General features: G+C 42.9%; 1 protein-coding gene across 4 annotated transcripts in view; it reads left to right on the top strand.

Annotated features, from left to right (window-relative positions):
- ZNF592 (zinc finger protein 592) overlaps positions 1-21,456 on the top strand; it is a 96,073-nt gene that overhangs the window by 20,557 nt on the left and 54,060 nt on the right. The window contains exon 1 of one of the 4 annotated variants that reach the window (XM_077827779.1): positions 10,612-10,722. The exons of 2 other annotated variants lie outside the window; for them this stretch is intronic. The gene's annotated coding sequence lies outside the window, so the exon portion shown is untranslated. Of the gene's footprint in view, positions 1-10,611; positions 10,723-12,477; positions 13,578-21,456 lie in introns of those variants that run through there. One more of the 4 variants, XM_077827780.1, reaches the window with a different exon arrangement.

Raw genomic sequence — 21,456 nt, 5'->3', positions numbered from 1 at the left:
GTGCTAAACTGGAGTTCTCCATGGATAGCAAAGGGAGGGAAGCCTTTGATTGTTGAACCTGTAGGTTCCGCAAGAGTCTGCAGCATCTGTTTGCTTCTAGAGAAGACCCATTATGTTCGGGTGCAACTCCCTTTCCTTTTCCTGCTTTGACTCGTGGGCCTTTCTCCTGGTCCTGTCTGCTCTTTCTTTCCCACACAGTCTGCAGTATTCACCCTCCAAGCCCTTCTGCTCATGGTCTGATGCAGCACTTGCTTGCATGGTCTTGCTGAACATGTTATCTTCAGTCCTCTTCTTTCTTCTCCTTATCTGTCATGGTTGCAATGGCAACAGCTAGAGATAAAACATAGAGGTACCATTGTCAGTGTAGTCGCAATGGAAAGCAAAAGTTAAGGTTCAAAACTCCCTTCCATTGCTCCCCTAAAGTTTGAAATAAAATGTGCTTATTGACCATTCTGCTTGGGAGTGTTTGTGCATAGCACCAGCCATAGTGAGTATGGCCCACCAGGGGTGAAGGAAATGGCTCATTCTGGTCACAGTTGTTAACTCCACTGCTCAGGGGTCACAGAGACCAGAAGCTGCCCCTCGCCACTTAAAAATCCAGCAATTTTTTTGCAATACCTTTTCCTGATTGTCCAGCTTGGTGTGCACACCTAGCATCTCTCTCTTGTTGTGTGCAACTGCCCAGCCAACCATTCCGGCTATGCATCCCAGATACGCTCTGACCTGGAGTAGACAGGAAATACCGAATCTCCTGGGACTGTGGGGAGAAGAGGCTGTGCAGGCATAGCTATGGTCCAGCTATAGAAATGTGGACATCTATGAGCAGATTGCATGGGGGATTCAGGAGAAGGGGTACGACAGGGATCAGCAGCAGTGCCACCTGAAAGCCAAGGAACTGTGGTTGGCACACCAGAAGGCCATGGAGGCCAACAATCAATCCAATGTTAAGCCATGGACCTGCTGCTTTTACCAAGAACTACATGAAATACTTGGCAGAAACCCCACCACCACCTAGGCCATGGTGGATACCTCGGCAGGGTCTGAGACACAGATAGGTATCTGCTTTTCATTCCTCTGAAGAGTTATACAGAGCAGTTTGTTTCTGTACACAGCGACATCCCTAGAATCCTGCTGATAGATCCCAGTGAAATTTTCATGGAGGTCCTCTGCAATCCTCCTCTTCAGGTTTCTAGGGATGGCAGCCTTATTTCTTCCTTTGCAGTTGGATACTTTCCCACACCTCTGCATGAATATGAGATCATAAAAGGAGTTGATGAATGCATTGAAACAGAACAAGGCAGGTATGGCTAGAGAGATGAACAAAGAAGATGGTCATAGGCCCGTTGTACACTAGAAACTTTGCTGGTATTGCAGTGTTGGTTAGGGTGGGTTTTTTTGTGAGGCGTGAGAGTGGTGATAGTTGTATACCAGCAAGAGCCAGACTGCAAATGCAGTGATTCTGGCGTAAAAGTGCCTTTGCCAGTATAGCTTATCATGTTGCCAAACCGTATAAGCACTCTGTAGCTGGTATAAGCTCTGTGTACACTCGGAAGTTTTGCTGATACAGCTTTACTGCCAAACTTCTTCTGATGTAGACCTGGCCTTAGTAGCTGTTGGAGGAGAATGATGTGGATGTCAGAGTTGCCAGAAAGGATTACAGTAATCAAGATGGCATGATTATTGCAATTTTCTATACTTAGCAGTAAAATTCAATACCCTGAGGAGGCTAAATTGGTCTAGAATATAATGATTGTCTCTTCGGTAATGCAGATTATCAAGAACACATCATCCTAATTCATAGCTTCCCACTCTGGTTCTCCGTTGGACACAGTTCAGTTCATTTTCACTGTACTGACTTTTAAAGCCCTGCTTGGTGTTGGTGATCTCTCAGGTAGTTAGAGCTGCCTTTTTCTGTGGTGATGAACCTGATGGCTTCACATAATTGGAAAAATGGAACTGTTTCCAAATTGGAAAAGACTCCGATCTTCAGGAGAAAGAGCTCTTACAGGAGCCAGGTGAAGGCTGTGGAGCTTGTTTACAGACTAAAAAAGAATTAACTCTGCCCTCTCCAAGTTCAGAACTAAATGCAATACCCCCCACTTCAATTTGGCTTTCTTGTGGTAACAATCATAATGCAGCAGCCTACTTGCATCTCATATAGCCTATTTTTTCTAAAAAAGGCAATAACTGGTAGGTGTGGAAGAGACTTGTGTTAACTTCTTTGTGGAAGATACTCTAATACAGGGGTGGGCAAAATTTTTGGCCTGAGGGCCACATCGGGGTTGCAAAATGGTATGGAGGGCCTATCCCACTTCCTGCCCCCTGAGTGCCCCCCCTCAGAACCCTCAAGTCATCCAATCCTCCCTTCCTCCACCGCCCCCCCTGCTCCCTATCCCCTGACTTCCCCACCCCCTATCCAACCCTCCCTGTTTCCTGACAGCCACCTCCGCCCCATCCAACTGCCCCCTGTCTGCCCCCACCCCAGGAGCTCCCCCCCATATCCAATCCCTCCTCCCCCTTACCATACCACTGAGAGCAGCAGGACAGGCTTATTGGAAAGCCTGGGAGGTGGGCGGGTGCAAGCCATGCTTCCCACGCAGCAGCGTGGCTGCAGGGGAAAGGCAATAGCGGGGGAGAGGCTGGGGACTAGCCTCCATGGCTGGGAGCTCTGGCTGGGCAGGACGGTCCCGCGGGCCGTAGTTTGCCCACCTCTGCTCTAATACTACAATGATGGGTAAACTTGGAAAAACCCATCCAGATAAATCATGAGGGCCTAAATGAGTCTCATCTGTGTGGACCAAAAATAAAAAGCAGGATCTTAACAGTTCTGGAAGCAGCAGCAGCAGGATTTGGATACAGCTTGGATTATTAGAGAAAATGAGAGAGGAGTCTGAGAACTCCCATCTTACAGGCTGACTAAAAGTGGGGAGTTGGAGAGGTTTATGGAGAAATGATCAAGCATTTTTATGCCATGTTGAGGTTGATGGAAAAATATATGCAAAAGCCTGTGTCCGAAGTTGTCCAAAGTATGTCAAAGATAACAAATCCAGTTTGGCCTGTTATATGAAATAAACAATAGGCAGACTGCTACCAAATGGATGTGTATTGAGTTAAGAAAACTGACTAGAGGTCTTCAAGTTTCTGCTGTGGACACAGGTTGGAATAACAGTGAGCTGAGAGATTCCAGAAATAGAAAGTGGACATAACTCAATTTGTCTTTTGATTGGGTCATCTTAATTGGGTGAGGTTGCTACCCCTTTTTGGATGTTTCTGGGAGTCACTTGGCTATTTGCATAGGCTTGTGGATTGAATAGTTTTGAAGAAGGAACCTATTTGCAGGAAAGGGAACAAGCTTCACAGCACGATTGCCACTACCTATTGGGAACCAGGAATCAACCCATACCACTACTGGGCCTCTGGCTGGGTTTGGGGTATTGGGTGTGGGCACTTATAAAGGTGCAGAAATAGTGCTGTTTAGTGAGGAATATATCCAAACTGAAAGAGAGCTTGTATAGTCTTGGGAGTTTCCTCAGAGGCACTCAGGGATCAGGAGCAGAGGAACTGGAAGTTTAGAATGAGCTAGGTTTGGGAGGTCTTAAGATGAACTCTGCAATTGGACAGAAGAATAAAAAAACAGGAGGGTGGAGGAAAGTGTGGAATGGAAGGATTCAGAACAGTCAGCAGAAGAAAGTGTGGGTAGGAACCTACTGAGTGGCATAGAGTAAATGGATTGACGGTCACAAAGGGGCAGATTTGAGGCATAGCTAAAGAGGATGGAGGTGGTGAGCAGAGAGGGAATGTGGAAATGGAGAGGTTAGAGAAGCAGAGTTTGGTGAATATGGTCAAATGAGTGGTTATTTTAGCAAACAGAATTGTTGACCCAGGTTTCAGGGTGGTGGGAAGCTAAAGGGTCAGAAGGGACATCATGGAATCCAGTAAGGGTGGAGGATTGTGAGGAGAGGAAGAAGAGGATTTAGCAGGAAATTCAGAATTAAGGTTGTTGAAGCAGTAGAAATGCCTGTAGCTGGGACTGTCACCTGATGTACTGAGACTACCTCTGAGCCTGTTTTCTGTGCCAGTTTGGGCCTCCAGAACCCTGCCTTGCTGAGCCAGATACGAAAGCCTGCTGCAACATAGACCCAGGGTCTGAACCGTACCCCAAAGCTGCAGACTTAACTGAAAACAGCTTAAGAAGTGCTCCAGTGCTCAGACACTCAACTCCCAATGGGATCCAAATCCCAAATAAATTCATTTTAGTCTGTATAAAGTTTATACAGGGTGAACTCGTAAATTGTCTGCCCTCTATAACACTATTAGAGAGAGAGATGCACAGCTGTTTGGTCCCCCAGGTATTAATCACTTACTCTGGGTTAATTCATAAACAAAAGTGATTTTATTAAATATAAAAAGTGGGATTTAAGTGGTTTCAAGTAATAACGTACAGAACAAAGTAAGTTACCAAGCAAAATAAAACAAAATATGCAAGGCTAACTTAATACACTAAGGATCTAGTTACAAATACTAATTTCTCACCTTAGATGTTCTCTTGTGTACAATCCTTTTCAGACCAACGTTGTAGTTTATGGTCTGGGTCCAGCAATCACTCACACCCCTGTAGTTACAGTCCTTTGTTCCAGTTTCTTTCAGGCATCTCTTTGGGGTGGAGAGGCCATCTCTTGAGCCAGCTGAAGACAAAATGGAGAGGCTTCCCGGTCCTTTTATATTCTCTCTCTTGTGGGCAGAAATCCCTTTGTTGTTCTGTACAAAATCACAGCAACAAGATGGAGTTTGTAGCCACCTGGGCAGGTTACATGTCCATGAATGATTCAGCTCTTTGCAGGCGGATGCCATTGTTTACATGTTAGTTTGAACGTTCCCAGGAAAGCTCAGATGTGGATTGGCGTCTCCAAAAGTGCATTGTTAGTTAAGTACTCCCAGTTACTTGAATAGACCCGTCACAATATATTGGCCAAACCTCCCTTATGTGTTTCCTTCAGCAAACACTTCAAATACAAGCATAGAGCCAACACTCATAACTTCAGATATAAAAAGTATATATGCATACAAATAGGATGAATATATTCAGTAGATCATAACCTTTGAAAAGTTATGTTACATGGCATATCTAGCACAAACCATATTCCAGTTATGTCATATTTATACTCATAAGCATATTTCCATAAACATAGAGTGTAACGTCACACTGCCCTTTATAGTTAGCATATACCTTCATCTTCTGCTGTCACTTTGGTACAGTTTGTACAAGTGTTCTATATATACAGCTACTGGTTATCAGTGGACAGGTGCCAGGGTCAATGTTAATTTTAACAGTACCTTCTAAAGGTCCTGCAGTACTAAAAAGAGGTTCTGTTTATAAAAAAAAGCATTGCGATTACTTAATCGCATATCATCATCATTAAATAATTTTGCAACCTCAGTTGTGTATCAACGAAGACCAAAGCCCCACAGGCTTTGTGTGGCCTACAGGAAGCTGATGGTGATGGGTGAGTAGGAAAGAACCTGGTCTGACTGTTCCAAAGCTCTTTGCAGAGCTGACAGTTAGTAAAACTATCTTCTTTCTTCTGATACTGAGTCATTTTGACTATTGTTTTATTGAAACAGGAAGCCCAATGATGCCATTTTGACACAGCCACTTTTCAGAGTGGAACTATACTTTAGCCTTCGATTTCCTGACTTGCAAACACCCTTACAACCACAGGGCCACATCTGATAAGGTTTTACAGGTAATATTTATTTTTGACCTTAACTCTAGCTTAGTGAGGTTTTTGTTTCTCTGGGAAACTAATAAGTAAAGGAGGATAAAATTCATGATTCTAAAAGGACTGCGCTACTCATCTGCTTTTTGTAATCTGTCTTTAGAAAGAAAAATAAAGCATTATGGACAATTAAGTACTGGTTTGTTTAAAAAATCTTATTGATAAAGAGCAGGTAGGGGAATATGTAGGAAACTTGACCATATATAAGGTAGCAGCTCTCAGTCATGTGCATTAGAAATTACTGACAAATGAATATCTTAAACTGCTGCCAGATCTTTGTCATGCCTTTTCAAACTGGGTGTATATTGGAGAAATGAAAAGGGCATTTGGGAATTAATTTCAATCTCTTGGTCTTTATTTTTTTTAAAAGGTCTTGGAAAGAAAAAAAACCATGGAGGCTCTAGGGTGAAATTCACTTCTGTGCAGAGGGGCAGCATAATGCTTATGTTCCACTTTATCCCTTCTGCATTGTATGCATGTGACCGACATAGAGCTGGAGCAGTAGTTGGAACACTGACTAAATAGGCCCTCTTGGCCTAGGCTAGGAGGCTGAGTTCTCGTCTTACCTGTGTCACTGATGATGATAAATCTGTGCCCTTCTGTGTAGAGAGGAAGGTTTCATAGCCTGACCTCAGGAGGCAGTCAAGTATTGTTTCCCTCAACATGTTACGGATGAGGTAACTGAGGATCTGAGACACGTTGTTGTTGTTCGTTTTTTTTAATCATTTCTGGCAGAGTAAGAAATACAACCCAGGTCTGTAATGTAGCAGACCTAACTGAATGACACTTATCTATACTGCCTCACAGAAGGAATGACAAATGTGAGCTTGCCTGTGCATCTTTAAAATGGGGCTACCCACCTTCACAAAGCCTTTTGAAAACATTAATGTATACTTTAAATGCAGATATCAAGCAAATAGCAACTTCGAAATCCTTTCAGGCCTTGCTCTAACCTCTAGACCATACTCTCTTCTAAGAGCTAGGAGCAGAATCAAGGAATCCTGTTACCACTGTTCTCCTGCTGTCATAGGAAACAGTTGTACAAACTGTTTGGAGAGAGTGTGTTGCATGCCTTCTAGTGGCTGGTCCTCAACGATTGTGAAGAAAACCTTGACAATGGTCACCACCCTGATCCTACTGTGACTCATCACTTCCCTGATCCCCACTCATTCCTTGCTCTGTGAGATGAATAGCTGTTGGTGAGGCAGAGGAGGTGAGTGAAGGGGTAGTAGTGGGTAGAAGAGGAATGTGTGCAAAAGGTTGGATGTGGGGAAATGGGACTGGAGGGGGAAGTCCAGTGCTTCAACACTGCATTGGTTACACTCCATCCACTTGTTAAATGTATTAAACAATGAAAATGAAAAAAAATTTATCTACATGGTAATGAATGTTAAAGTGTTAATCTGAAAAAGTAGGGTGTGCTAAAAATTGTAATCAGATATGCACACAAGGAGAACTTCTGGAGTATTTTAAAAGGTCAGTCTCTATTCCTGTATTGAAGGTTAGTAATGCCAGAGACTGAACAACATTGAACTGTAGATCTGATAAGACACCCATGTAAAGTTTTGTTGAAAAGTGTTGTCGGTTTGGTTTCCTCACTGAAGTAGAAACCAGAGTGGCAATCTTTGCCCTGAGGATCTTATGCAGGCATGTGATAAAAGTGCAAAGGGAAATTTTATATATGGTTTGTAGATTGCGAGACAGCATTTGATAAAATCCAACACAGGATACCACCCATTCGTGAGAGTAAAGGAAAGGATTACTTGTGGCACCTTAGAGACTAACAAATTTGTTTGAGCATAAGCTTTCGTGAGCTACAGCTCACTTCATCGGATGCATTCAGTGGAAAATACAGTGGGGAGATTTATATACATAGAGAACATGAAACAATGGGTGTTACCACATGATCCATTGTCTACAGCCAAGCTCTACGATACAACCGCATTTGCTCCAACTCCTCAGACAGAGACAAACGCCTACAAGATCTCTATCAAGCATTCTTACAACTACATTACCCACCTGCTGAAGTGAAGAAACAGATTGACAGAGCCAGAAGAATACCCAGAAGTCACCTACTACAGGACTGGCCCAACAAAGAAAATAACAGAATGCCACTAGCTATCACCTTCAGCCCCCAACTGAAACCTCTCCAACACATCATCAAGGATCTACAACCTATCCTGAAGGACAACCCATCACTCTCACAGATCTTGGGAGACAGGCCAGTCCTTGCTTACAGACAGCCCCCCAACCTGAAGCAAATACTCACCAGCAACCTCACACCACACAACAGAACCACTAACCCAGGAACCTATCCTTGCAACAAAGCCCGTTGCCAACTGTGCCCACATATCTATTCAGGGGACACCATCATAGGGCCTAATCACATCAGCCACACTATCAGAGGCTCGTTCACCTGCACATCTACCAATGTGATTATATGCCCTCATGTGCCAGCAATGGCCCTCTGCCATGTACATTGGTCAAACTGGACAGTCTCTACGTAAAAGAATAAATGGACACACATCAGACGTCAAGAATTATAACATTCAAAAACCAGTTGGAGAACACTTCAGTCTCTTGGTCACTCGATTACAGACCTAAAGCTTGCAATTCTTCCACAAAAAACCTTCAAAAACAGACTCCCGACGAGAGACTGCTGAATTGGAATTAATTTGCAAACTGGATACAATTAACTTAGGCTTGAATAGAGACTGGGAGTGGATGGGTCATTACACAAAGTAAAACTATTTCCCTTTGTTTATTCCCCCTCACTTGTTTGTTCCTCCTCACTGTTCTTCAGACGTTCTTGTCAACTGTTGGAAATAGCCCACCTTGATTATCACTACAAAAAGCCCTCCCTCCCCCGCTCTCCTGCTGTTAATAGCTCACCTTAAGTGATCACTCTCGTTACAGTGTGTGTGGTAACACCCATTTTTTCATGTTCTGTGTGTATATAAATCTCCTCACTGTATTTTCCACTGAATGGATTCGATGAAGTGAGCTGTAGCTCATGAAATCTTATGCTCAAATAAATTTGTTAGTCTCTAAGGTACCCCAAGTCCTCCTTTTCTTTTTGCGAATACAGACTAACACGGCTGCTACTCTGATTCTTGAGAATGTAACTGATCTCAAGATAAAAATCCTGTATTTGGGGACAGAAAGCAGCAATGTGAATGAATGAAATCATCTGAATACTGCAGCATCAAGGTTGCACTTTGTCTCCAACTGTTTAATATATAGGTAGGAAGGTATAATGAGGTCCAGAAGACACCTATCTGGACATACAAGTCTACAAATCAACAACAGATACATGAATAATCTGAAGATCTTCCCTAGTTGAAGCAATGCAAAACAGAATATGCTTATTGCCATGAACAGTATCAGCAGGAAATATGGAGTGAGGAAGTATGATAATGATAATAAGTAAACATAGTGATGCACAAATTAGGTAACACTTATACCTTGGCCGTTGAATGGTGGAACAAGCGAATAGATATCCCTGTTTAGGGAGTCTAACAACATCAGATGAAAGATATGACACAGTAATCAAGCTTCTAAAAATGTATTCAGTAATTTTCAAAGGCTCCTGCATTGTTGAAAGTCAAAACTGAATATTTGCACTTAATTGCTGAAGGGCTACATATGGTCAACTCTCCTGTATGGATGTGAGAGCTGGACACTTAAAAAGGACACAGATCAAACTCAGAACATTTGAATTCTGGTTTTCTAGAAGAATGTTTAGTTAATTGTATAATGAACCCTATGAACAAAGAGGTGATGAGAAAGATTAATTTAAAAGGAGCACAGTGACTTGAGATCCTACGTAAAGGAACATCTTTTTGTGGACACATAGCTTGCTGATCCCTGAGTGACTCACTTCCAACACTCTGGCTCTCATGCAAAATCGCAGGCGGAGGAAAAAGACAATTATATCAGAAATATCACCAGATGGACTTCCCATTCAAAAGAGGGTGGAAGGTAGATGAGGTAATACCTTTTATTGGACCAATTTCTGTTGGTGGGAGGGAGAAGCTTGTGTCGGTCTTGTCCTGAGACCAACACAGCTACAACAACACTGTAAAGAAGAAAACTGGACAAGCAACGAGGAAGGGGCAGTGGCTTGAGAACACACCTGTCTGCAGCTTAAACCAGAAAATGGAGATTTGTTGAGGGGTCTTGGGAGTGGAGGAAACTGAGGAGTTGCTGAAACAAGATGTGCTGCGTTTAAAACTTTTTTCCTGGGGGGAGAGTTTTACTGATACTCAGTGTTTTTCAACTCTGGGCTTGCCTACGTTACCTGCAGGATCAACGGGCAGTGATCAATCCAGTGGGGTCAACTTATCACGTCTAGTCATGATAAATCGACTGCCGACCACTCTCCCGTCGACTCCGGTACTCCACCGGAGCAAGAGGCGCAGGCAGAGTCGACCGGAGAGTGTCAGCTGTCGACTCACCACAGTGAAGACGCTGTGGTGAGTAGATCTAAGTTACGTCTATTTCAGTGACGTGTCTGGGCCCACCCATATCCCCCAGCATGTAGGTGAGACAACAGGTACTTGTGTATTACAAAAAAAACTAGAAAATTTTACACAAAAAACAAATGAAACTAGGTTGCTGAACACAACATATGTGAGACACAGTCACAAAGGCCAGGAAGTGTCAAAATCTACCTAATACATATCTCTTCCCCCACCCACAGGCACCTTACCACTATCCTAACAACTGGACTCCACCGATCACACCACAACTATCAAGCATTCAAACCTCCACTCTAGAATATTTTATCACATTTACTATCAGGCAGCTATGACTGTATTGGTTACAGTAAGTTCACATTCTCAAGGTGGTGTTTACAACCATGAGGAATATTGAAAGCTGCACCTGCAGAAGAGGCTACTGTTGTCAAAAGCTGGTTTAACACCTCAGCAAACTCTGGTTCCAGGTACTTAGACAGTGATTTCCAGTTCAGTGGATTTACTTTTTTTTAAAACTTTGGCAGCAAACAAGTACTGCTTAATTATTTTAAAATAAATTATTTTAATTAGAACTGTCAATTTAATCAGTTAACTCACGTAATTAAAAAAATCTGGGTTTATCACATTGTTAAACAATAGAATATGAACTGAAATTTATTAAATATTTTGGATGTTTTTCTACATTTTCAAATATATCTATTTCAATTACAACATAGAATACAAAGTATACAGTGCTCATTTTATTTTTTATTACAAATTTTTGCACTGTAAAAATGATAAAAGATAAAAATTTTTCAATTCTTCTCATACAAGTATTGTTGTGCAATCTCTTTATCATGAAAATGCAACTTACAAATGTAGGGGGTTTTGTTCCATAACTGCACTCAAAAACAGAACAATATAAAGCTTTAGAGCCTACAAGTCCATTCAGTCCGACTTCTTGTACAGCCAATTTCTAAGAGAAATAAGTTTTGTTTGCATTACGGGAGATAATGCTACCCACTTCTTAATTACAATGTCACCTGAAAGTGAGAAAGCATGGCACTGTTATCTCTTGTGATGCCAGCTACTTATGTGCTAAAGATTCATATGTCTCTTCGTGCTTTGGCCATCGTTCCAATGGACATGCTTCCATGCTGATGACACTTGTTTAAAAAAAAAAGTGTTAATTAAATTTGTGACTGAACTCCTTGGGGGAGAATTGTATGTCTCCTGTTCTGCTTTATCCGCATTCTGCCATATATTTCATGTTATGGCAGTCTCAGATGATGACCCAGCACATGTTGTTCGTTTTAAGAACACTTTCACTGCAAATTTGACAAAATGCAAAGAAGATGCCAATGTGAAATTTCTAAAGATAGCTACAGCACTCGACCCAAGGTTTAAGAATCTGAAGTGCCTTCCAAAATCTGTGACAGATGAGGTGTGGAGAATGCTTTCAGAAGTCTTAAAAAAGCAACACTCTGATGCAGAAGCTACAGAACCCAAACCACCAAAAAGGAAAATCAACCTTCTGCTGGTGACATCTGAATCATGATGATGAAAATGAACATGTTGGTCTACACTGCTTTGGATGCTTATTAAGCAGAACCTGTCATCAGCATGGGCACATGTCCCCTGGAATGGTGGTTGAAGCATGAAGGGACATATGAATCTTTAGTGCATCTGGGACGTAAATATTTTGCGACACTAGCTATAACAGTGCCATACAAACACCTGTTCTCACTTTCAGGTGACAATTGTAAACAAGAAACAAGCAGCATTATCTTCTGCAAATGTAAACAAACTTGTTTGTCTGAGCAATTGGCTGAACAAGAGGTAGGATTGATTAGAGCCTACAATCCAAAGTTTTACATTGTTTTTTGAATGCAGTTTTTTTTGTACATAATTCTACATTTGTAAGTTCAGCTTTGATAGAGATTGCATTACAGTACTTGTATTAGGTGAATTGAAAAATACTATTTTTTTACAGTGCAAATATTTGTAACAAAATAAAGTGAGCACTGTACACTTTGTATTCTGTGTTGTAATTGAAATCAATATATATGAAAATGTAGAAAATGTCCAAAAATATTTAAATAATTTGTATTGTTTAACAGAGCAATTAATTTTTTTAAATTGCTTGACAGCCCTAATTTTAATAAATCATTGAAATGGTTCATCATAGGCCTTAACATATATTGTCATAATTTCATTTTAAATATTTTTATTTAAATATTTATTTTTAAAAATAAACTCTATAAATAAAAGATATCAACCTTGGTGAATGCCACTGGGCTACAGGTTATGGGACTGGGGGTGGCACTGACACCATTACCTCTTTTTTTTTTTTTTTTTTTTTTTCCTTTTTCCCCTTGGAAAAGTACTGACCTGGTTCAGGCACCTAACTCCAGGAGAGGAGACTCAGCTGTGAATCCCAAGTGGAGATAGGTGCCTCCCTCTGGGCAAGACTAAGGCCTGGTGTACATTAAGAGTTTGTCGGATTTACAGCATTAAATCGAATTAACCATGCACCCGTCCACACAACAAAGCCCTTTTTTTGACATAAAGGGCTCTTAAAACTGATTTCTGTACTCCACCCAACTAGGGGATTAGCGCTGAAATTGACATTGCCATTTCGAATTAGGGTTAGTGTGGACGCAATTCAAAGGTATTGGCCTCCGGGAGCTATCCCACAGTGTGCCATTGTGACTGCTCTGGACAGCACTCTGAACTCAGATGCACTGGCCAGGTGTACAGGATAAGGCCCGGGAACTTTTGAATCTCATTTCCTGTTTGGCCAGGCGAGCTCATCAGCACAGGTGACCATGCAGTTCCAGAATCAAAAAAGAGTTCCAGCATGGACCGAACAGGAGGTACTGGATCTGATCACTGTATGGGGAGAGGAATCCGTGCTATCAGAACTACATTCCAAAAGACGAAATGCCAGAACATTTCAAAAAATCTCAAAGGCCATGAGGGACAGAGGCTACAGCAGGGACGCAACACAGTGCCGCTTGAAACTTAAAGAGCTCGGACAAGAGTACTAGAAAACCAAAGAATCAAACGGATGCTCCAGGACAGAGCCCTAGATATGCCGCTTCTACGCTGAGCTGCATGCAATTTTAGGGGGGGCCGCCACCACCACCCCGTCTGTGGACTCCGATGATGGGGTACTCTCTGCCATGCCTGAGGATTTTGTGGACGGGGAAGATGAGGAGGAAGAGGAGGAGAAGCTTGAGGAGAGCACACAGCACACCATTCTCCCTGACAGCCAGGATCTTTTTATCTTCCCTGACTGAAATATCCTCCCAACCCAACGAAGTCGGAGAGGGGACCTCTGGTGAGTGTGCCTTTTTAAAATAGAATACATGTTATAAAAGCCAACATTTTTTAATGATCAAGTAGTCCTGAGGACTTGGGATGCATTCGTGGCCAGTACAGCTACTGGAAAGTCTGTTAACATGTCTGGGGATGGAGCGGAAATCCTTCAGGGACATCTCCATGAAGTTCTCCTGGAGGTACTCTAAAAGCCTTTGCAGAAGGTTTCTGGGGAGAGCAGCCTTATTCCGTCCTCCATGGTAGGACACTTTACCACGCCATGCTAGTAGCAAATAATCTGGTATCATTGCATGACAAAGCCTGGCAGCGTATGGTCCCGGTGTTTGCTGGTATTCAAGCAACATCCGTTCTTTATCTCTCTGTGTTATCCTCAGGAGAGTGAAATCGTTCATGGTAACCTGGTTGAAATAGGGGAATTTAATTTAAGGGGACATTCAGAGATGGCCGTTCCTACTGGGCTGTTTGCCTGTGGCTGAAAAGAAATCCTCCCCGCAGTTAGCCACGTCGTGGGGGGCGGGGGGAGGGGCATTGGTGCTGAGATGTTTGCGTTTGGCTAGCAGGGATCTTCCCTGATACCAGCCACGCGGTGGGGTGAGGGGTAAGGCAATTATCCCAGAGAATTGGATGGCCAGGGGGTGGGTGGGGGACAGGGGGTGGTTAGTTTGGTTTCTGCTGCTGCACATTAACAGGAAAACCGCAGCACTAAATGGCCAACTCAGTGGGCTTTGCTTGGTATGGGAGAGAAAGGCGCTGCTGTTATGAAGATTGCAGAAGCCGAAATACTATGGCTTACCATGGCCACCTGCAAGCCGAAATCTGTTGCGCGGCCCTGCGTGTGTGATCTCTAACACCAAAGCCGCAGGCACTCAATATAAGATGCAAAATGCTACCTTGTTCCAAAATCACATGTGCTCTGTAATGTGAATAGTGTTGTTCACCGTGAAAGAGTATAGCCATTGTTCTGTAAAATGTATCTTCACTCCTTTTTTTCCTCCAGCAGCTGCAAATGTTTCAGGCCTCCCTCCTCTGTCCCAAAGGCTATCTCAGATAAGGCAGCGAAAAAAATGCACGCACGATGAAATGTTCTCTGAGCTCATGCAGTTTTCTGGCACTGACAGAGCTCAGCAGAATATATGGAGGGACACAACAGCAGAGTACAGGAAAGTGGCTGATGAACATGAGGAGAGGTGGTGGCAGGAAGATCAGAGGAGGCATGAGGCAATGCTGGGGCTACTGCGGGATCAAACGGACACGCTCCAGCATCTGGTGGAGGTTCAGGAACGGCAGCAGGATCACAGACTGCTGCTGCAGCTCCTGTTTAACCGCCCTCTCTCCTCCCCAAGTTCCATAGCCTCCTCAACCAGATGCCCAAGAACGAGGGGGTGCGGGAGGCTCCGGGCATCCAACCATTCCACCCGAGTGGATAGCCCAAGCAACAGAAGGCTGTCATTCAACAAGTTTTAAAGTGGCCTTTTCCTTCCCTTCTACCCTCCTCCCACACCCCACCCAGGCTACCTTGTGAGTTATCTCCCTATTTTTATAATCAATAAAGAATACATGTTTTTTTTAAATGATAGTGACTTTATTTCCTTTGCAAGCAAGCTGTGATTGAAGGCAGGAGTGCGGGTGGCCTACAGGGAATTTAGAGTCAACCAAGGGGGCAGAACTCCAACCAGACAGTCACCTTCTTCCTCAGACTGAGCCTCATGGCCTCAGCTGCCTACGTGACACTGTATGCTTGGCTTAAGATGAGAGATCTGCAGCATTGGCAGATAGTGTTTTGCTAGCCAAGTTCAGACATGGGCTTGAAATTGACTCATCCAAGAGAAGTTACTCCTATCCCTCTCATGGTGGATACAGAGTCACAATGTCCTGAAATGAGTAACATTCAACCCCCCCAGCTCTATCAGCAACTATCCTTGCTGATACTCTGAAGAACTGAGGGCATTTCGCTGGGTTCTCAAGCCTTTCTTTCCTTATTTGCAACATGATGCAGTTCAAGTTGTTATGGACAACACAAGCCATGTGCTATGGACAAGCAAAGAGGAGCTCATTTCACTTAGCAGGGCAAGGAAGCTGTGGTGCTAAGGGACTGATGTATTAATCACATTTACCTCATTGCCCTGCGTCTGATGGTCAAAACAACAACCTACCAAATCAACTGAGCATGGATGGAAGGGAAGAGCCTGAATGGCCTCTAAAGGTATCAGTGATGGACAAGATATTTTCTCTCAGGAGTTAACAAAAAAAATGGTATTAAGTCCAAAAATTCAAATGCCTGAGGTTCTGCTCAAGAGCAGTAGCAGACAGTCAGCCCATTCCCAGGTCCTACTTAACTGGGGAGTAGGTTTCCTCTGTGCTTTTCTTCCATTTACTCTCATCCAAAGAGTAATAAAATAGATCTAAAACAAGGCAAAGCCAAAATAATTTTGGTTGCTTCTGATTTCCAGACCTGCATGCCTCTAGAGAGGAGCATTGACCTCACTCTGTGAGCATAGATCTGTTGTCTCAGAATAGCCAGAATTATCACCTAGATCTTCATAGGCTTCTGACAGATCTAGAGACATCCTGTTCACTGGAAGTGCAACATGTCTTGATAAATTTCAGGAAGCAATCCATTCACAAATACTGTGATCTTAGGGAAAAAGTTTCAAGTCTGAGTATCCTAGTCCCAACCTCAGCTCTAGTCCAGTGTATACTTGAATGCATGCTTCACCTGAAACTTTATGGTCTTGCCTTTGTCTGTGAAAGTTTATTTAGTAGCTACATCTGCTTATCACGTGCTAATTGATAATGGAACTTTATTTGCTTATGACACAGTAAAGAGATTTAAGGATCTAGTGGATATCTATCCACCAGTCAAAGGTACAGCTCTATAATGGGATCTTAACCTAGTTTTTACTCAGTTTCTCCTTTTGAGCCTCTAAACAAATGTTTGCTGTTTCACCTGTCAATAAAAACAATAAGCTAAGGCTGTGAGAAAGTAGTGATTGTATGGTTCAAAAGTTATGGCTACAGTTTGCTAAAGTTGCAGTTTTGGTGTGGGCCAATGTGCCAGGGCGCAACACCTCTCAAAGTTGTGGCAACTATGAAAAGTTGCAGTGTGTGTTTCTGCAACAAAATTGCAGCCTGTGATTTTTCTTACAGCCTTAATTATAACCATAACATCTGCCAGAAGAGTAAGTGACCTGCTGCAAGCCCTGATGGCTGATTGTGAAAAACTGAAGTGTCAAAGTGGTTCTCCATTCCTCCAAAGCACAGTGGCACTAGAGCTTTTCAAAGTAAAGGCCAGTAGAATGTAATAACAACATTGGCTGTTTTTCCCTAGTGTCATTCTCGGAAGTGACTGAACAGCTTTGTCCTAAGTTTTCGAAAAATAATCATTCTAAGGCAGACACGCAGCAAGGAAAATTCAGTCCAAATAGTTACAATTTGGCAAAGTTAAAAGCATCTGAAAACAGTGTCTTAATGAGAAGTGTCAGGCAATCTTATTAGGCAATTCTATTGCCTATTTTTTATAAATTTTATTTATATATAAATAAAATATCCCCAGTAGAGTGGGTTTACAAACAAGCATGAACAGAGACATGAACAGACTTCCATAGGAACACTTTGAAAGACTGAGTGTTTAGTTTACATAGGAGACAAGCAAAAGTGTACACGTTAAAAGTAAACAGAATAAAGAATGGTTAGAGGAGGTATATCTATCTTTCCTTTTTTAATACAAGAACAAAGAATTTTCTACAAATTATAGACCCTTTTTATATTAGAAAATTATTACAACCAACATGGAGTAATTCACTATTAGACCTCATTCCGATGGATAGAGAGAAATTAATCACTGAATTTAGTGGTTGCCTAGGTACAACTGACCATGCCCTGGTTACATTTGTTTTTGTAAGCAAAATACACTCCCAGCCAGTGAAATATATACTTGATGCTTTAAAAGGCCCATCTATCAAAACTAAAAATAGATTATGATCAAAACTGATTAGGAGCAAAAATTTTAAAAACGGAAGTGTGAACAAAAAAAGTTTAACACCATATTAGATTCCCAAATAGCCACAATTCTTCAGTTACAGAAAAAGTTACTTTGGTTAAAAAAAAAAAAAAATGATTGAGAGTGTGTAGAAACAGCAGTAAATATATAGACAAATAGAAAAAGAAAATTGATAGTAAATAACATGAATTAGAAGGTTTTTTTAAATGCAGGTAATTGATAAGGGAACTTTAAAGGTATTGATTAAATATCTGTGACCAATAAGATTAAAGAAAATACAGACCCTGGACTTCAGAAAAGCAGACTTTGACTCCCACAGGGAACTGATGGGCAGGATCCCCTGGAAGAATAACATGATGGGGAAAGGAGTCCAGGAAAGTTGGCTGTATTTTAAAGAATCCTTATTGAGGTTACAGGGACAAACCATCCCGATGTGTAGAAAGAATAGTAAATATGGCTTGGCTTAACAGTGAAATCCTAGCTGATCTTAAACACAAAAAAGAAGCTTCCAAGAAGTGAAAGATTGGACAAGTGACCACGGAAGAGTATAAAAATATTGCTCAGGCATGCCTGAGTGAAATCAGGAAGGCCAAATCACACCTAGAGTTGCAGCTAGCAAGAGATGTTAAGAGTAACAAGAAGGGTTTCTTCAGGTATGTTAGCAACAAGAAGAAAGTCAAGGAAAGTGTGGGCCCCTTACTGAATGAGGGAAGCAACCTAGCGACAGAGGATGTGGAAAAAGCTAATGTACTCAATGCTTTTTTTGTCTCTGTCTTCATGAACAAGGTCAGCTCCCAGACTACTCCCCATGCTGGGCAGCACAGCATGGGGAGGAGTTGACCAGCCCTCTGTGGAGAAAGAAGTGGTTTGGGACTACTTAGAAAAGCTGGAGGAGCACAAGTCCATGGGGCCGGATGTGCTGCATCCGAGAGTGCTAAAAGAGTTGGCGGATGTGATTGCAGAGCCATTGGCCATTATCTTTGAAAACTCATGGCGATCAGGGGAAGTCCTGGACGACTGCAAAAAGGCTAAAATAGTGCCCATCTTTACAAAAAGGAAGAAGGAGGATCCTGGGAACTACAGGCCAGTCAGCCTCACCTCAGTCCCTGGAAAAATCATGGAGCAAGCCCTCGAGGAATCAATTCTGAAGCACTTACATGAGAGGAAAGTGATCAGGAACAGTCAGCATGGATTCATCAAGGGCAAGTCATGCCTGACTAATCTAATTGCCTTCTATGAGAACTCCCTCTGTGGATGAGGGGAAAGTAGTGGACGTGTTGTTCCTTGACTTTAGCAAAGCTTTTGACACAGTCTCCCACAATATTCTTGCCAGCAAGTTGAAGTATGGACTGGATGAATAGACTATAAGGTGGACAGAGAGTTGGCTAGATTGTCGGGCTCAACGGATAGTGATCAATGGCTCCATGTCTAGTTGGCAGCTGGTATCAAGTGGAGTGCCCCAAGGGTTGGTCCTGGGGCCGGTTTTGTTCAATATCTTCATAAATGATCTGGAGGATGGTGTGGATTGCACCCTCAGCAAGTTTGCAGATGACACTAAACTGGGAGGAGAGGTAGATAGGATACAGAGGGCCCCAGACAAATATTGGAGGATTGGGCCAAAAGAAATCTGATGAGGTTCAACAAGGACAAGTGCAGAGTCCTGCACTTAGGATGGAAGAATCCCATGCACCGCTACAGACTAGGGACCGAAGGCTTGGCAACAGTTCTGCAGAAAAGGACCTAGGGGTTACAGTGGACGAGAAGCTGGATCTGAGTCAACAGTGTGCCCTTGTTGCCAAGAAGGCCAATGGCATTTTGGGACGTATACATAGGGGCATTGCCAGCAGATCGAGGGACGTGATTGTTGCTCTCTGTTCGACATTGGTGAGGCCTCATCTGGAGTACTGTGTCCAGTTTTGGGCCCCACACTACAGGAAGGATGTGGAAAAATTGGAAAGCGTCCAGCGGAGGGCAACAAAAATGATTAGGGGTCTGGAACACGTGTCTTATGAGGAGAGGCTGAGGGAACTGGGATTGTTTAGTCTGCAGAAGAGAAGAATGAGGGGGGATTTGATAGCTGCTTTCAACTACCTGAAAGGGGGTTCCAAAGAGGATGGATCTAGACTGTTCTCAGTGGTAGCAGATGACAGAACAAGGAGTAATGGTCTCAAGTTGCAGTGGGGGAGGTTTAGGTTGGATATTAGGAAAAACTTTTTCACTAGGAGGGTGGTGAAACACTGGAATGCGTTACCTAGGGAGGTGATGGAATCTTCTTCCCGAGAAGTTTTTAAGGTCAGGCTTGACAAAGCCCTGGCTGGGATGATTTAGTCGGGGATCAGCCCTGCTTTGAGCAGGGGGTTGGACTAGATGACCTCCTGAGGTCCCTTCCAACCCTGATATTCTATGACTAAAAAAGGTATTTTAAATATATATCAGGAACAAAAAGAATCCGAACATTGGTCTAGATCGGTGTAGTCAATAGATGGACTGCGGGCCAAATCCGGATCGCCAGATGCTTTAGAATGGACTGCAAAATCTTATATACTTATCATTATTTTTGTATTTTTCTCTGCCATCTGGACCTTGACAAAAAATAATTGATTACCCCTGGTCTAGATCCATATCTACATTTGGTGTTACAGTTGTCAATAATGCAGAAGAGTTTTATATATTTCTACTCTGTATTTGGAGCAAAGCTGGATGATTGATATCCTATAACAATGAAATACTTTCTATTCCAACAGTAATTAAGGAGGATGTTAAACAGCATCTGTTAAAATTAAACAGTGACTTGCAGCCACAGAGCCAGCTCCCAACTGGGCTAGATTTTTGAAATTGTTCAGCACCCAGAAGCTCCCATTATTCTCCCTGAATCCTCCTAAACTTAATGAGAATAATGGAAGTTGTTGAGTGCTTCTGAAAATCTGGCCACTTCATTTAGGTGACTGAGTTGCCTCTGTAATGCCCCCATATGGACCATCAGAGCAAAACTCACCACTTCCCTAGGTAACCCATTCCAGTGCTTCACCACCCTCTTAGTGAAATAGTGTTTCCTAATATCCAGCCTAGACTGCAACTTGAGACCATTGCTCCTGGTTCTGTCATCTGCCACCACCTATTCACCTATTCAGGGCTTGTCTTCACACAGTATATGCTTCAGCTGAAGCCGCCAGAATCTGGTCATCCCTTATAGCAGGGGCTCCTCCAATCTGTAAGCCTTCCCAGTCTTTGAGCTGCAAGCAGGTGTGTCTCAGAACAGGAGCAGGCGACCTCTGCACTTCTTCCTGGGCATCCCTGAACTGGGCTAGATTTCCTTTTAAACTCCCCTCTCTATGCCTGATATTTGCAACAGGTGTAGCAGGGCAGGGCCAATTGGCTCCACAGGCTCTCATTACCCCGCTTGTTGCTAGTGGTGGGGCTTATCTGACCCATCACACATTCTCTCTGTCAGGTGCTTAGTTGGGACACTAGTCTTCCCCCACCAGCTCACCTCAATTTTGAGAGAAAAGTCTGCATTTTAGGGAGTGCTCCCACTCTATGTTGGACACTGAACAAGAAGGGCTGGAGGGACGGACAGGTACCACCTCAGACTTGGGGGTGTCCGTCATGGCATGGAGCCATCATAGAAGTGTGTGATCTGTGACCAGAGTGGATTTATTGTTGAGAAGGTAATACCATCCCCCAAGGCTGCCTTCATGACCCCTTTCACTGCTAAGCCCTCTTTTTCTATAATGGAATAGGCCTTCTCTCTTGGGAACAGTTTGCAACTTAGAGGACAGGATGTTCCCTGCCATTGACCACCTGGGTGAAGACAGCTCCCAACACAGCTTCAGAGGCATCAGTTTGTATGAGGAATTCCTTGGTGGAGTCCAGGCTGTAT

This window comes from Eretmochelys imbricata, chromosome 10 (genome assembly GCF_965152235.1).
Source record: "Eretmochelys imbricata isolate rEreImb1 chromosome 10, rEreImb1.hap1, whole genome shotgun sequence".
Lineage (NCBI taxonomy): Eukaryota > Metazoa > Chordata > Testudines > Cheloniidae > Eretmochelys > Eretmochelys imbricata.
The sequence above is the reverse complement of the archived record's forward strand: the minus strand, read 5'-3'. Positions and strand labels throughout refer to the sequence as shown.